The following is a 16,771-nucleotide window of genomic DNA, read 5'->3' as shown; positions in this document are numbered from 1 at the left end:
CATAATCATACCTAACACTATTATCCATACCTTTTCACAAACTTTTGCCCATATGAGTAATCAGGAAAGCAAACGTCAAAGAGTGTGTGATTTGCTGAATGCACTCGTCACACCAAAGGAGATTTCAAAAATAGTTGGAGTGTCCATAAAGACTGTTTATAATGGAAAGAAGAGAATGACTATGAGCAAAACTATTAGGAGAAAGTCTGGAAGATACTATTAAAGAAGAATGGGAGAAGTTGTCACCCGAATATTTGAGGAACACTTGCGCACGTTTCAGGAAGCGTGTGAAGGCAGTTATTGAGAAAGAGGAGGGCACATAGAATAAACACATTTTCTATTATGGACATTTTCTCTGTGGCAAATAAATTCTCATGACTTTCATAAACTAACTTGGTCATACACTGTCTTTCAATCCCTGCCTCAAAATATTGTACATTTTGCTTCCCCACCCTGTAAAAAACTAGCAACCTGCTCTAAGAACGAATTAAAACGAACTGAATTAGAGAAAAAAAAACGTCAAACTAAATAAAACTAAACTAGAATGAAAAATCCAAAACTGTTGGAACCTTGGTGTACAACACTTGTATGGACTCTGACAGGTTTATGGGACTAAAGGCTTCTACCTCCCTGTGTTTGTCCACCAGGGGGGCTGTTGTATCAGTTACAGTATGTGTCCACTTCAGTTAAAGGCACCACATGGTACTGGACAGAACAGGAACAAGTGTTTTTGAGCTTAACAGCGTGTTTTTGTCATGAATAAACGGTATCACATTACTATTTAACGTTCGTCCTAAATTCAGGGTCTGTTTAATGGTTTTTGTTTCCATGTGGACTTTATCTGACTGTTTCCTTTTTCTGTTTTGCCTCTTAAACAGAATAAACTGTTTATTCCGTCCCATTATTCGGACAGTTTTAGTTCCTTTTTAGAGTCCACGTCTTTCATCTCATCCCTCTGTAGTGAATCGAACACACGTCCAAATGTTTCGGATGTTAGCGATAAACAGGGTCCATTACTGAGTTTGGGTTTGAAGCACAAAACATGATGATTCCACAACAGACATGAGTTTTATCTTTTATTCAGACACTGAGTCAGTTTGTGGAAACATACGGTTGGTTTTGGTTTTTAACCCTTAAAGGCCCAGTTGTACTTCTGTGGCAGTTTCTGAATGACTTTGGTTTTTAGATTGAACCTTTCTTAAGTGCTTTATGTCCATTTATTATAATATCATCCCTTGAATTTTGTGTTTTGTCAGTAAAAATCTGGTATTTCCTATATTTAATTCACTGATCGTGTAGATGTTCATTAAAGCTCAGATTAAAGCTGAGGTTCATTCTATTAGAAACAGAAAACCTGAAGAGAACCAGACTATCAGCACAAACTTCAATAACTAAAGAGAAAAAACAACTGAGTCCGTCCACTGTCACTGATCCGACTCCATGGGTTTTGACTGGAGAGTCAGTGTTGTAGAAGATGACGGTGTTTCCACGGCAACTACAGAACCTCTGAATGTCTAAATATGGTCATATCTGATGACCATGAAAAGATGAAGAACTGTGTTTTACACCAATGACTGACATGGACTGATAGAACTAATGGACCAACAGGGATTAAATGGTTTAGATGTTTTTCTTTTTTTACCTAACCTTACCTTTTCTTTTTTTTCTTTCTTTTCTCTTTCCTTTTCTTATCTTTTATTTTATCTTATCTTACCTTTTCTTTTTTCTTTTCTTTCGTACCTTGTTTTTCCTTTTCTTTTTTCTTATCTTACCCTTTCTTTTCTTTTTTCCTTTTCTTTTCTTATCTTATCTTACCTTTTCTCTTTTCTTTTCTTTTCTTTTCTTTTCTTTTCTTTTCTTTTCTTTTCTTTTCTTTTCTTAACACCTTTCTGTCATGGACCTGTATACTCCTCCTGCTTCTGCAGATGTATTTAACTGTGTTCATGTTTATAAGGAACACTTCCATAAATACACAGAAATAAAAAAAACCTCCTGTAGATTCACAGAAACACAAACCACCATCTGAACAGTTCAAGCATGTTCCACTTTTCTGTTTTCGGGCGTTCCTCCAGTTTTTTGGATTTTAGCTGCTGGGTTTTTTTCCTGTCCATCCAGAACAGTATTATCCATGAGCTCAGTGCTGATGTTGGCTGATAAGGCCTGGATGTGGATCAGCCTTTCAGTCCGTCCTACAGCTGCTGGACGGCGTCCACATGAGGGCGGCGTCCACACCGGCTCTGGACACCACATGACACAAACAAACGGCCTGGATTTAAACACAGGACGGAGAAATACGAAAGACGTCATGGAACCCTGGAGGTGGAGCTGACACGACTAAACTCGAGGACGTCAGAACTGTTTAGTTCAGGTTCTACATTCAGCCCAGTATGATCTGAAGTGGATCAGAACCAGTCAAATCATAACAGAATAATGTATAAATAATGACAAATACAAACTTTTATCTATCATTTAGAGTAAAATAAGTAAAATTACAGTATGAAAATGGTTACATCTCCAAACTATCCTTTAAAAAATGTGAATAACATGAACAAACTGAAATTATTAAGAAAAGTGAGTGTAATTTTAACCATATTCTGCCGCAGTTTATCATTTATACATGTTCATTATAACTTATACATCACAGAGGATCTACAAATACACAAACATTTAACCCTCTAATGCCAAACGTATCATATTGACACATGAGTTTTGAAGCCCTCTACATGATCAGTGTGATATTTATTTTCTTGAAAAACCTGATGTATATAATTAGATACATGCAATACACAGATAATCCACCAGGGGGAGGAGTCATTCACCAGAGGCCTTTAGAGGGACACTACAAGACGGACATTAATGAGGAAGGAGGAAGAACTGGAACCATTTTAGAAAAGAATTAACTATTTATTAGACATGTTTGTGTTCTATTATGTTTTGTTTGTTCAAAAATAACAATATTTGAGCTTTGAAACCTGATGGATCAAATATGATACAAAATTGAAACTTATATCTTGAAATTGATATTTGAAAAAAAAAAATCTCTCCTTGATTTTCTACATGACAATAAAATTTCTGAAAATTTTCACAAAATAAAGTCTTATTACATCCTCCAATAATACACTGAGGTTGAAAGTTAGAATTTCAGAGTATTTCTACAAGTGACACATAAAGGGTTAACCCTTTATTGAGCAAGGGACTATTTTGGTCATTTCCGCATTCGTTACAAGACAGTGACAACAACAGTCACAGTGAGGACAGTTTTTCCTGTATTTTTTATATATACTTGTTGTTGTGGTTTTTGCCACTTATGTGTAGGAACCAAATATGGTAACTTCATTAACCTTGACTTTCTATATAACAATAAACATTTCTAAACAATTTCACAAAATAAAGTCTTGTTAGGTTCTCCAGTAATACACTGAGGTTGAAATGTTGAATTTCAGAGTTTTTCTTTTTTTTTTCTGAGTATTCCTACAACTATTCTATACAGGGCTTTTTTCGGGCAAGAGACTATTTTGGTCACTTCTGCATACATTACAAGACAGTGACAGCGACAGTTACAGTGAGGACAGTTTTTTCTTGTATTTTTATATATACATCTTGTTCTTTTGTTTGTTTGTTTTGCCACTTGTGGGTAAGAAACCAAATACGGTAACTTCATTAACCTTGGTTTTCTACATAACAATAAAAATTTAGAAAAATTTCACAAAAGTAAAAAGTCTTGTTCTGTCCTCCAATAACACACCAAGGTTGAAATGTTTAATTTTTTTCCTACGACTGAACTATAATTATTAAAACAGGAAGTGGACCAACGCTGTGTGGCTTCAGTGTAAACTCTTTTCTTTTCCAGTATTTATCGCAGTCTTTCCAGTGCGTCCCACAGTCCGACTGCAGAACACAGAGGATACGGTCTGCACAGTAAAGCCCAGTCCTCTGGTGTCCACATGGTTTGAACGGTACCAGCCTTCGGACCGTTTTAATGAACCAAACTTGGCCGATGTCTGCTGACTGTATTCGCTCTGATATGATGTGTTTGTGTTCCTTTATTAAAGCGTCTCTGCCTCCATATGGAGTCCACAGATAAGTGCTCCAAAATGTTCACCCTCAACGCCTGCGTATCATTTTACGGTGAGGTCAGTGAAGTGAACGCACGCTGGGGCTCATTGTGACGACGCTGGATACGCACGACTCATGATGTTTATGTTTATGCAATGACTTTGACTGTTGCATCCTGGGAAAAGAAAATACAGCCTGTTCTCACCAAGACGAGAACGAAGAAGAAGGAAAAGTTCTGCAGGATGAACAGAAGAACAGCTGAAATAAACTGGAAGTAATAGATTCTACTTTTGTAAAATTTAACTAGAGCCAAAGAGAATATGACAGTGGTGAACTATAATAATAATAATAATAATAATATATATAATAATAATAATAATAATAATAATAAATAATAATAATAATAATAAGCAGAAGAAGAATATAAAAAAAATTACTATTATTATTACTTTTCTTCTTCCTTCTTCTTGTTATTATTATTATTATTTTATTATTATTAATATAATAATAATAATAATAATAATAATATAACAATGATTGATGATGATGATGTTGATTGATGGTGATGATGGTGGTGATGAAGATGATGATGATGGTGATAATGATGGTACTGATGATGATGATGATACTGGTGGTGATAAGGATGAACGATGATCATCATATTATCATCCTCCTCCTCCTTCTCCTCCTCATCATTACATTCTGTTGGGTTTCTGTAATTGACTTAGAGTCTGTTTTGACCAACTCTATATATAAAATGTCAAGAGATAACTTTTTGTGATCTGGCGCTATATAAATAAAATTTGATTGATTGAGTGATTTAATTGGTTTTCCCTGTAAGTCGCTTTGGAAAAAAGCGTCTGCCAAATGCGTAAACATAAACATTATGCATAACCATCATCTTCATCACATCACCATCCTCATCATCATCATCATCACCACGTCATTATTATTATTATTATTATTATTATTATTATTATATATTATTATTATTATTATTATTATTAATGAACCATTTTAAGTAAAAAACTCTCCCGAAAGTTCAGCTAATAAACAGACAACTTGATGTGCGATAACAGAATGTGTTGTGACTTTAAAGCAGCCCCTTTTCACTCATATTTTTAAGTTGAAATAACCTGTTATATTTTACAGTGTAAGTTGAAATGTTCATAATCAGAATCTATCAGTGACAAATCTCACAAACTCATTCATAGGACGTGTGTGTCTGTTAATTTTTCTAAAACTGCGAATTTCTCACAACAACAACAGATCGAAGGAATTTAGCGACAGCTGTTGGGCCAAAATCGCAGAGGAAACCTGACGATAACAGCCCAGTGTGTGAATGACAGTCAATATTCATTATCACATCATTAAGATGAGGTGAGTGGAGCCGACTGTCGTTACACTTTTATATTCTGGTCAAAACACACAGAGGTTCCATGGTTTTTATGGGGGTGAAGCAACGTGACCACAAACTGTTGGTTTTAAACAGTTTGAGACGACGAAAACTGTCAAACACTGTAAGAAAAAACAAATGCTTCATATTTAACCCTCAAGACCCAAATGAAAGCATCCACTGATATAAATAATTGAATTGAACTTCAAATCCACTAATTCTATCAGTCCAGCTCAATAACTGGTGTAAAATACAGTTCTTCATCTTTCATGGTCATCAATATGACCATATTTGGATGTTCAGAGGCTCCACGGTTACCGTGGAAACACCATCATCTTTCCTACAGCCATCTCTAGGTTCTGGTTTTCCTCTAGGTTCTGGTTTTCCTACAGCTCTGTCTCCAGGTTCTGGTTTTCCTCTAGGTTCTGGTTCTCCTACAGCTCCGTCTAGGTTTCTGGTTTTCCTCAGGTTGGTTTTCCTCTAGGTTCTGGTTTTCCTACAGCTCTGTCTCCAGGTTCTGGTTTTCCTCTAGGTTCTGGTTTTCCTCTAGGTTGGTTTTCCTACAGCTCGTCTCCAGGTTCTGGTTTTCCTCTAGGTTCTGGTTTTCCTCTAGGTTCTGGTTTTCCTACAGCTCCGTCTCCAGGTTCTGGTTTTCTCTAGGTTCTGTTCTCTACACCCTCTCCTAGGTTCTGGTTTTCTCTAGGTTCTGGTTTCCTACAGCCCCGTCTCCAGGTTCGGTTTTCCTACAGCTCCGTCTCTAGGTTCGGTTTTCCTCTAGGTTCTGGTTTTCTCTAGGTTCTGGTTTTCCTACAGCTCTGTCTCCAGGTTCTGGTTTTCCTCTAGGTTCTGGTTTTCCTCTAGGTTCTGGTTTTCCTCTAGGTTTTGGTTTCCTACAGCTCCGTCTCCAGGTTTCTGGTTTTCCTCTAGGTTCTGGTTTCTCTACAGCTCCGTCTCTAGGTTCTGGTTTTCCTCTAGGTTTCTGGTTCTCCTACAAGCTCTGTCTCTAGGTTCTGGTTCCTCTAGGTTCTGGTTCTCCTACAGCCCCGTCTCAGGTTCTGGTTTCCTACAGCTCCGTCTCTAGGTTCTGGTTTTCCTCTAGGTTCTGGTTTTCCTCTAGGTTTGGTTCTCCTACAGCTCCGTCTTTAGGTTCTGGTTTTCCTACAGCTCTGTCTCTAGGTTCTGGTGTTTCCTCTAGGTTCTGGTCTCCTACAGCCCCGTCTCCAGTTCTGGTTTTCTACAGCTGTCTCTAGGTTCTGGTTTTCCTCTAGGTTCTGGTTTTCCTCTAGGTTCTGGTTCTCCTACAGTCCGTCTCTAGGTTCTGGTTTTCCTCTAGGTTCTGGTTCTCCTACAGCTCCGTCTTTAGGTTCTGGTTTTCCTACAGCTCTGTCTAGGTTCTGGTTTTCCTCTAGGTTCTGGTTCTCCTACAGCCCCGTCTCCAGGTTCTGGTTTTCCTACAGCTCTGTCTCTAGGTTCTGGTTTCCTCTAGGTTTGGTTTTCCTCTAGGTTCTGGTTCTCCTACAGCCCCGTCTCTAGGTTCTGGTTTTCCTACAGCTCCTTCTCTAGGTTCTGGTTTTCCTACAGCTCCGTCTCTAGGTTCTGGTTCTCTTACAGCTCCGTCTCTAGGTTCTGGTTTTCCTCTAGGTTCTGGTTTTCCTACAGCTCCGTCTCAGGTTCTGGTTTTCCTACAGCTCGTCTCTAGGTTCTGGTTTTCCTACAGCTCTGTCTCTAGGTTCTGGTTTTCCTACAGCTCCGTCTCTAGGTTCTGGTTTTCCTCTAGGTTCTGGTTTTCCTACAGCTCTGTCTCTAGGTTCTGGTTTTCCTACAGCTCCGTCTCTAGGTTCTGGTTTTCTACAGCTCCGTCTCTAGGTTCTGGTTTCCTCTAGGTTCTGGTTTCCTGCATCTCCGTCTCTTCCTGTTGTCGTTGGTTCTGGTTTTTCTGCGTCTTATCCGGGCCGCTGTTGCTGTTATCGCTGAAACCCTTCTTTGCCCAAAGCTCTTTAAATGTGGTGATGGACTGATAACGCAGTGACGGTCCAATAAAAGGACGCAGACGTTTGGACGACACACAGAGTGGGGACGTTAGAGTGAAGCCACTGATGGTGGATTTATCTGTTGAGTCTGAACCTCATCACTCCTTCAGTTCCTTCTGCTTTGCTGGTCTTATCATCTATCTTCCTCCCTTGTCAACATGTCATTCCTCCGCTGCCTTTCCTTCCGTCATGTCTTTCTTTTCTCCATCCCATCCTCTCTGCACTTCTTCACCCCCACCCCCACCCCACCCCCCCCCCCCCCCCCTCTCATTACCAAACCCAGAGAAAATGGATCTCCCCTCTTCCTCCACGGAGGCGGCCGTTTGGAGACAATTCTCAACCACATCCATCTCCATTAGCAACGACGGACGCAGCCACCGGCTCCGCACCCCACCGCCCCCAAACCCACCCCCTCCCCACCCCCCCCTCCCACCCTGTATCAGGTTTCATTGCCTGCTATTTTTCCAGGTGGAAAGAGAAAGGAGCTGGTTCAGAGGAGAACAGGGATGCAGAAGGAGGATTCAGTCCTGCAGTAAAGACTTCAACCCTCCTCCTCTTCCTTTATGCTCTGATACCGTGGCGTCCCCCAGGGGTCATGTCTGGGACACTGTACAAATAAACAGGGATGTTCTTCCAGGTTCTACATTCAACCCAATTTGATCTCCAGTAAAATTATAACATAATAAACTATAAATCAAACTGTTAATAATTAAAGATGCCGACATTAGAAATGTTGTAGTCCAGTCTCTGTTGTAGTTTTTTAATAAGTGCCAAGTGTATTTTAATTATTTTTTCCTTACTTTGATGTGTGGTTAATTGTAAAGTTTGTATTGCAGAACCTATATTGTATTTGTCTGTGTTTAGGTATTTTAAAATTTTGTTTTAAAATTGTATGTTTACAATGTTATTCTAACTTTTAGAGTGAAAATTAACATGTGTCCAGTTACTAGTTAATAGGTATTATTCTAACTCTGGTGCATTTACAGTAATGTGAATTAATGTACAATGTCCCTGTTAAATAAACTTTTTTTTTTTTTTTTTTTAAATAAAATAACATTAATAATATTAATAATGACATTTTTTTCTTTTTGTTTTAATATAATAAAACATTAAATTATGAAAATATTTACATTCACAAACTATCCTTTTCCAAAAAACGAAATTTTGTAGCAAAATTAAATGCAGTTTTAATGCTTGTTTTTGTTGTATTTTGGGTTATTATGTTATTATTTAAGGTTATTATGTCATTATTTAGGGTTATTATGTTATTATTTAAAGTTATTAGGCTATTATACAAGGTTATTATGTCATTTTTTAAGGTTATTATGTTATTATTTACACTTATTATGTCATTATTTACGGTTATTATATCATTATTTGATGTTATTATGTCATTATATGTTTAAGGTTATTATATTATATTTAAGGTTATTATGTCATTATTTAAGGTTATTATGTCATTATTAAGGTTATTATGTCATGCTTCCTCCCGTCCATAAACCAGGCCGTACATCAGGACTTCATGACTGTTTTTTTTTTTGTTTTGTTTTTTCTGTGTCTAGAATGGAAAGTACAGTGCACAGACTGCTGTATCAGATGAACAGGTCTGGTCAGTGTTGTGTGATACCAGTAAATGGATATTTTCATCCAGATCAGTGAGGCTGAAACTTAATTTAGGGCAGCACTGCGATAAACAACAGTCGGAGGCATCAGTAACTGCTGCAGGCAGAAGGACAGGGCTGGATATTAAGGGATATTCCTCAAAACTAATCCAATCTCATGTCATTTCAACAATTCCAGCTCAGAAAACAGCTCCTGGAACGTCAGTCGAGCACATCATGCATTAAAATGAATATTAAAGGTGCAACGCGGAACAAACATGATGACATATAACTGCGTTAAATGTCTGTTTCGACCTCTGTAGGTTTGTATGAGTCTACATGCAGTCAAATTTCCAGAGAAAATGCAAATGAGATGATGTTATGTCTGTCTGGGGTGCCGCTAGCAATTGTGGGCCCCATGAAGGTAAACATTGTGGTCCTTTCATAAAAGTCAGTATCTGTCGAAGCCGGGGGTGGAGTATGTACATGGGCTAGGGGCAGCGGTTATATACGTGGGGGTGTGGTCCATAACTAACATAACTACACGCTGGCGTGAAGCGACAACTTGAAACTAACATGCTTTCAACATCCGACTCCTGCTTCTATTCCTCTATTTTACAGCAGATCTTACATGAAATGTACATATATATATATATATATCTATATATATATATATATATATATATATATATATATATATATATATATATATATATATCCTTATTTAACCAGGTAAAAAAAAAAAGCCTCATTGAGATTGCAAACCTCTTTTTTCAAGCGTGACCTGGCCAAGAAAAGCAGCAGAACACACAGTTTCTGACAACACAAGACATAATCAACACATAATAAAAAAAAATTACAATCGATAGTGACAAAATGACCATTTGTGCACGTTTAAAAACAGTTACATTGACCAAGCTCATTAATTTCACTCTCCTTAAAATAGCTTTAAATTCACCGACGGGTAACAAGTTCAGATAGATGTAGGTTGTTTTGCAGGGCATTCCATGTGTGTGTGTGTGTGGGGGGGGGGCAGCATATTGAAATGCAGTCTGACCCAACTCTAGGAATGGGAATCGATAAGAATTTAGTGATTCCGATTCCATAATCGATTTGCTTATTGATCCGATTCCTTATTGATTCTCTTATCGATTTTCATTGGGTGAGGGAATAAAGAGTAGAAACAGATGTGTTTGCATTAACTGTCTTTTATATTTCCATCTCTGTACAGAAATTATAACATATACAGTATGTACAAACAATAAGAACAGATGACGCCGGGTACAGTGAAAGTGAAACTGAAGACATTTTACTAATTCCTCTATTGCCACATTTCCACTAGGTGGAACTGGTTCGACTCTGCTCGTCTCCCATTGCTGTGCACCTCATTTCCTTTCCCCTACCTTCGGAAACTTGTATTTGAGGGGGGTACGATGTTTGTGACCTGCACCAGAACCAGAACTGAGCCTGGATGACGGCCTGGTGTTCACTCTGCCTTTACATTCACAAGCACCGCTAAGTAGGCACCCAAGATGTCGACTGCTTAGAAATGATTCCAACAGCTTTAACCCTATAACTCCAAACGTATCATATTTGATCCATGAGTTTTGAAGCCCTCTACATGAGCAATGTGATTTTTTTTTTTCTTCAAAAACCTGATGTATACAATTAGATACATGCAATACACAGATAATCCACCAGGGGGAGGAGTTCATTCAGGTCTTTCCAGTGACACTACAAGACTGTCATTAATGAGGAAGGAGGAAGAACTGGGACCATTTAGAAAAGGAATTCTCCATTTGTTAGACATGTTTGTGTTCTATTATGTTTTTGTTTGTTCAAAAATAATAATAATATTTGAGCACTGAGACCCGATGGATCAAATATGATACAAAACTGAAACTCACGCATGGAAACTGATATTGAAAACATTATTTTTTGGTTGCTCAGAAGGACCAATAAAGGCTCCAGGTTCAAAGAACTAGAATTTTCTGTCAATGATTTAATGGTTCAGGATTTACAGGGTTAACAAAACATAGTCCAATAACATTTGGACATCCTCCTCCTCCTCCTCTTCATCGTTACTGATGGCAGGGTGGGTTGCCGTGACAACAGTCTCCTTCCATAAAACATCAGACACTTGCTAAAAATTAAATACACTGAACTTTAAATGTGGTGTAATATTAGCCGCAATATTTATTCAGACATAGTTGGAAATGTATGTAAAAAAAATCTGCAGAAAATCATGTTTGACAAGAAAAAAAATGGATCATTTGTCAGAAACAAGACTTTGTTTCTTTTTTTCTTTTTTTTTTTTAACTGTCTTGAAATTCCTATTGTTGCTGTGTGAGTTCAGTTGAAACCCTGAACCCTTTAAAGCACTAAAGTCCAGGATCAAATCCTCATTTTTTATGTGGTTTTAGTCCAACTTCAACAGCTGTGCTTCTGTAACTCCAGGACCTCTGAGGGTCTAAACCATTGTGTTCTACATGTAAATGTGTGAAATGTTTATTTAAACTAAAGTCTGTGTCAAAAGGTCAATGACGTGTAGCTACGAAAACACATATGATCTGGGTTTTTTTGTTTGTTTTTTTGGGTTTGTTGCTTTTGCATTTTTCAGAACCACATCATAAAAATCGTTTTCACTGTGGAAAAACCTCCTGGATGTAGTTAACGGGAAAGACACCGGACACAGAACGGACGGACGGGTGGAAATCAAGCCAAGATTTTATTGATTCAAGTCTTTTGTAATGTCAACTTTAAGAGCAGCCAAGTCCAAGTCCAGTCCTCCAACACTGATCCGGGTCCAGTTTTCTGGTCTGTGCAGGTCTGAATCCAGCTCCTGCCAATCAGACGTTAACGCTGGAGCTTCTGGCCTCATCAGGACCCATTAAAGGCTGTCCACGGGGACAACTGGACTGGAATGGCCCAGGGATACCTTCAGTCAGGGTTTGTCAAATTTACGGTCCGTGGGCCAAAACTGGCCCATCACATGGTCCAATCTGGTCCTTCAACACAAAAAATACACGGAGGATATTGACAGTCAATAATCGCTTTTCATTGACCCTCAAACTGCGTGAATATAACATGCTGATAAAGATTTGCCTAATGGAAAAACGACAATTTCACCAAAACTCTTGTTTTTTGATGAAAAGTTTTTGTGCTGATAAAAACTTGGATTTGCGATTATTTCTAGGTTATTATGTTTTTGTTTTTTATTTTTTTTATTTTACTCATTTTTCTTAATAAATATCCGGTTGTTCAGGTTATTCACATTTTCAAACGGTAAATATCCCAGTATGGGGTAAGATTGGTGTCAAAATAGTTGTGTGCATAAGATAGAAATGCGTGCATATTAGTCTATACAACTGAACTCTTTCACGAGTTTACAAATATTTATTTTTTTGCACAACTATATTTATTTTTTGCACAACTTTAGGCTAATATGCACGTATATGACATCCTGAGACAGCGCAATGCATTTTGTCCTCTGTGGCAGACAAGAGTTTCACAGCTTTACTTAAAAAAAAAAAGGAAAAAAAAGTCCACTGAAAAGGACATGATATAAATAAATAAATAAATAAATAAGAAAAAACTGTTGCATCATGCTGTTTCTAACTAAGGCAATTATTCAATGTAAAATGGTGAAAATGTTTACTTACTGGGTCTCAGGAGGATATCTGTCTTATGCACATGAATATTTTGACACCAACCCTACTCCATATTTTTCACACTTTAAAAAAAAGAGAAAAGTTTGGTGTTGTCATTATTTATAGGTTATTATGTTATTATTTTAATGGATCAGTCGGGTACATTTGGCCTCGTTACCACCTGGACTGGACCAGAAAAACCACCTGGGTCAGGGGGTAAAACCTCAAGGGCAAAGTTCAGGAAATAATTAAGGGAAATAAGTGCGACCGAATTCTAGCTCCATTAGGAATATGAGTCTGTTTCTCAGAAGGTCTCACTCGTTAAATCATTAACACACGACAGGAGACCGCAAAAGAGGAAAAGCAAGTGGAAAAACCAAGACGCCATCTGCTGCCGTCGGAAGAGTTATGACAGCGAGGGAAGGGGGCGGAGCCTCCGGTAAATCAATGGAGTCTTACTGGGTTTGTGGTTTGACCCCGAAGTCCATCTCACCTTCAGACACAAGTGTTCACAGCCTTTTATCAGCGCACAGTGTCAGTAACGCCTCAATAAGAAATGGATCAAACACATGCTAAACACATGTATGTTTAGAACAGGGGGTCGAAGTCACATCAGATCAGGTTCCACATCCAGACCAAAATGACCTCAGATGGACCAAACCAGTAAAATAATAACACAATAACCAAGAAATAATCACAAATCCAAGTTTTTATCTGTGTTTTAATGCAATAAAACATTAAATATTGAAAATATTTACATCTACATACTATCTGTTCACAAAAAAACTTAAAAACAAAAAAAACAAAAACAAAAAACTGAATTTTATAAGGAAAGTAAGTAACAATATTATGTCTCAACTTATCATTTACACCTGTGTATTAGACACAATGTACACATTTGGTAACAGGCAGAATATTGTTAAATTTTAGAGAATAGAACAAAAATAACAACAGTTTCTACAACATTACATCTCAGCTTATTAGTAACACAACTTATAGTGGATCCACAAATACACAAACATTTAGTAACAGTCACATAGTAACCTATAAATAATAATCTGATTTTCTCTTTGTTTTAGTGTAAAAAATGTAAAATTACATTAACTGAACAACCGGATATAAAGAAAAATAAGTATGATTTCAACAATATTTTGTTTCAGCTTATTATTAACACAACATACACATTAACTGTATCTCACAGGTGTCAAAACTGACCCCAGTGTAAAAAAGGAATAGGGTTTAGATTTTGGCCTGATTTATTTGGCCTGAAACTAATATCTGTCTGTAAGTACTGTAATTTACTAAGATCTTTACTCACCCTAGATACTCAGTTGATGCTCTTTGTGTTGTTTCATACTCTGTTTTTCTGTAAAAACATAAGACGCTAATAGTGTTAGCATGTATATAGGATTTTCAAAGCATTACATTATTTACTAGCATTCACATATGTTTTTGGTTTTTTTTGGCACTGGAGCTAACTTTAAGATAATATTAAGCCTACTTTGCATAATACAAAGCTGTGATACATTGTTGTGATACAGATTATGTTTTGAAACTCTACATATTCTTTGTTCATAATAAAAAGACATGTTCTCACTTCAGTCACTATTTAAAACCTGTTATTTTTAATTTGGCCCAAAACTCAAATCTGTCTGTAAGAATTTCATTTAAGATGTTTACTCACCTGGATACTCAGTTGAAGCTCTTTGTATTGTTTTGTACCTGGTTTTTGTGTAAAAACATAAGATGCTAATAGCGCTAGCATGTATATGGGATTTTCAAAGAATTTTTTTCAATGGATCGCGCTAATTACTAGCATTCACACACACACACACACACACACACACACACACACATATATATATATATATATATATATATATATATATATATATACATATATGTTGGGGCCAAAATACAGTTTTGTTTGTTTATTCCTCTTTTTGTTTTGACCTTAGTTTACTAATTGTTTAGTGGGTGTGGCTGTGATTGCCACAGGTGCAATTCATCTTGGGCGTGGCAAACTTACATATACCTGCTGTGTGAGGTGGGCGAGGTGTGTGTGAGGACAGCCCCAAACAATTTTCAGACCGTGGAACATGAAAGAAAGAGACTGAGTTGGTCGGCTTTTGGAATGTCTTCTTTTGTGTTAAGAAGCCTATTTTGTTTATATGTCGAGAGTATTTAGAAAGACAATCGTGAACAGCGATGAACACTTGGACTTTTACACTGGAAAATAAATGGATTGACATATCCAAACACAAAGAAGCCCAGCCGAACATTCATTCATTCACGCGTCGGAAATACAACAGGTTGAACCCTTCCACACCGTTGTAGTGATTAAAGGTGAAGCCACTACAATATATATATATATATATATATATATATATATATATATATATATATATATATATATATATATATATATATGTATATATATATATATATATATTTTTTTTTTTTTTTTTTTTTTTTTTGGGCACTGTAGCTCACTTTAGGATATTATTAAGCATATTTTACATAATATAAAACTATAACGCATTGTGTTACATAGCTTTTCATATTCTTTGTTCATAATAAAAAGACATGTTCTCAGTTCAGTCACTATTTAAACCCTGTTACTTTTCATTTGGTCCAAAACTAATACCTGTCTGTAAGTATTTCAAATTACTAAAATGTTTACTCACCCTAGACACTCAGTTGACGCTCTTTGTGTTGTTTTGTACCTGATTTTGTATAAAAAACGTAAGATACTAATAGCATTAGCATGTATATGGGCTTTTCAATGTCTTTTAGCATCGCGCTAATTAGTAGCATTCACATACTCCTTTTTGTGGAACTGTAGCTAACTTTAAGCTAATTTTAAACATATTTTACATAATTTAAAGCCATGATACATAATGTTAAGTAGCTCTACATATTCTTTGTTCATAAAAAAATGATATGTGATTTAATATGCATTTTGTTTTTGTTTGTACAGTTTTACAGTCAACACAGTAAACGTCCAAAACAGCGGGTGTTTATTGGAGCTGTTAGCTAACTGTACAAATACTAGTAAAGACCAAAAAAGTACATTTAATTATTCATTGCTTTATGATTCTGCAGTTGCTCATCACTCATTCTTCTTTCATTTATTTTTTTCTTTTTTTCTGTAAAATTAAAATGTACAGTTCAGTAGGAAATCCTGCGACCTGAATAATAACAGCGTAAAAAGGACAAAAAAGGTGATTTGGATTCATGTTGTGCATACGTGGTTATGTGACAGCGCTCACAGGAAACCACGATAATGGAAAAAACAAGAACAGGAAAGACGAGCAGACAAACGAATACAGATTTGAGGTTATAGGAGCCGGTGTAATGCATGGACTCCCATAGGCGGACATGCAGACACATAGCGGGGGTTTATTTAGTGAACCTGTGGAGGAGTTCCAGGACATTAGCAGTCAGCCATGTACGCTGGATGAACGAACACCACCCGCCCACGCAAGGTTACAGCCTTTGATCACTGTCAATCAGACCACAAGCATGATGGGATAGCGACAGTTTTCAACACCACACTGAACTGTGAAACGAAAAAATAACTCTGGTGTCACTGTCCTCCATGTATCAGTTCTAATAATGTGCATTAACCCTGAAAAATGAGAATTATGTGCAATTAGACGTGCAATAATCCTCTGTTCTTAAAATAACAATGCAATATGTATTCGGTATTTATTCAGATATAAATGTACTATTTTATATAGACTTTCACAGATATACACACTGTTAATATCATTAATATTCACATATATACACACTGTTAATACTATTAATATTCATAGATATACATACTGTTAATATTGTAAATATTGCGTGTATTCATATTTTATGCCTATTTTATTTTGTTTTACTTTCAGTTCTTTTATTATTTTACTTTTCTGAATTTTATATTCTATTTTCTTATGTTACTTTTTAGTCTTTATGTACTTTTATATTCTCTATTTTCTGAAGTATTAGTTTTTTTTTTTTACAAATTGATATTCTTGCACTGACTGGAGT

General features: G+C 36.6%; 1 long non-coding RNA gene across 1 annotated transcript; it reads right to left on the bottom strand.

Annotated features, from left to right (window-relative positions):
- Positions 1–1,273: 1,273 nt before the first annotated feature.
- Positions 1,274–15,963, bottom strand: LOC115423402 (uncharacterized). The gene is made up of 3 exons (XR_003935964.1): positions 15,951–15,963; positions 5,112–5,117; positions 1,274–1,354 (listed from the first exon to the last, which is right to left on the bottom strand). It is a non-coding gene; the product is annotated as an uncharacterized LOC115423402 (long non-coding RNA).
- Between the last annotated feature and the right edge of the window lie 808 nt (positions 15,964–16,771).

Source organism: Sphaeramia orbicularis, chromosome 8, assembly GCF_902148855.1.
Source record: "Sphaeramia orbicularis chromosome 8, fSphaOr1.1, whole genome shotgun sequence".
Lineage (NCBI taxonomy): Eukaryota > Metazoa > Chordata > Actinopteri > Kurtiformes > Apogonidae > Sphaeramia > Sphaeramia orbicularis.
The sequence above is the reverse complement of the archived record's forward strand: the minus strand, read 5'-3'. Positions and strand labels throughout refer to the sequence as shown.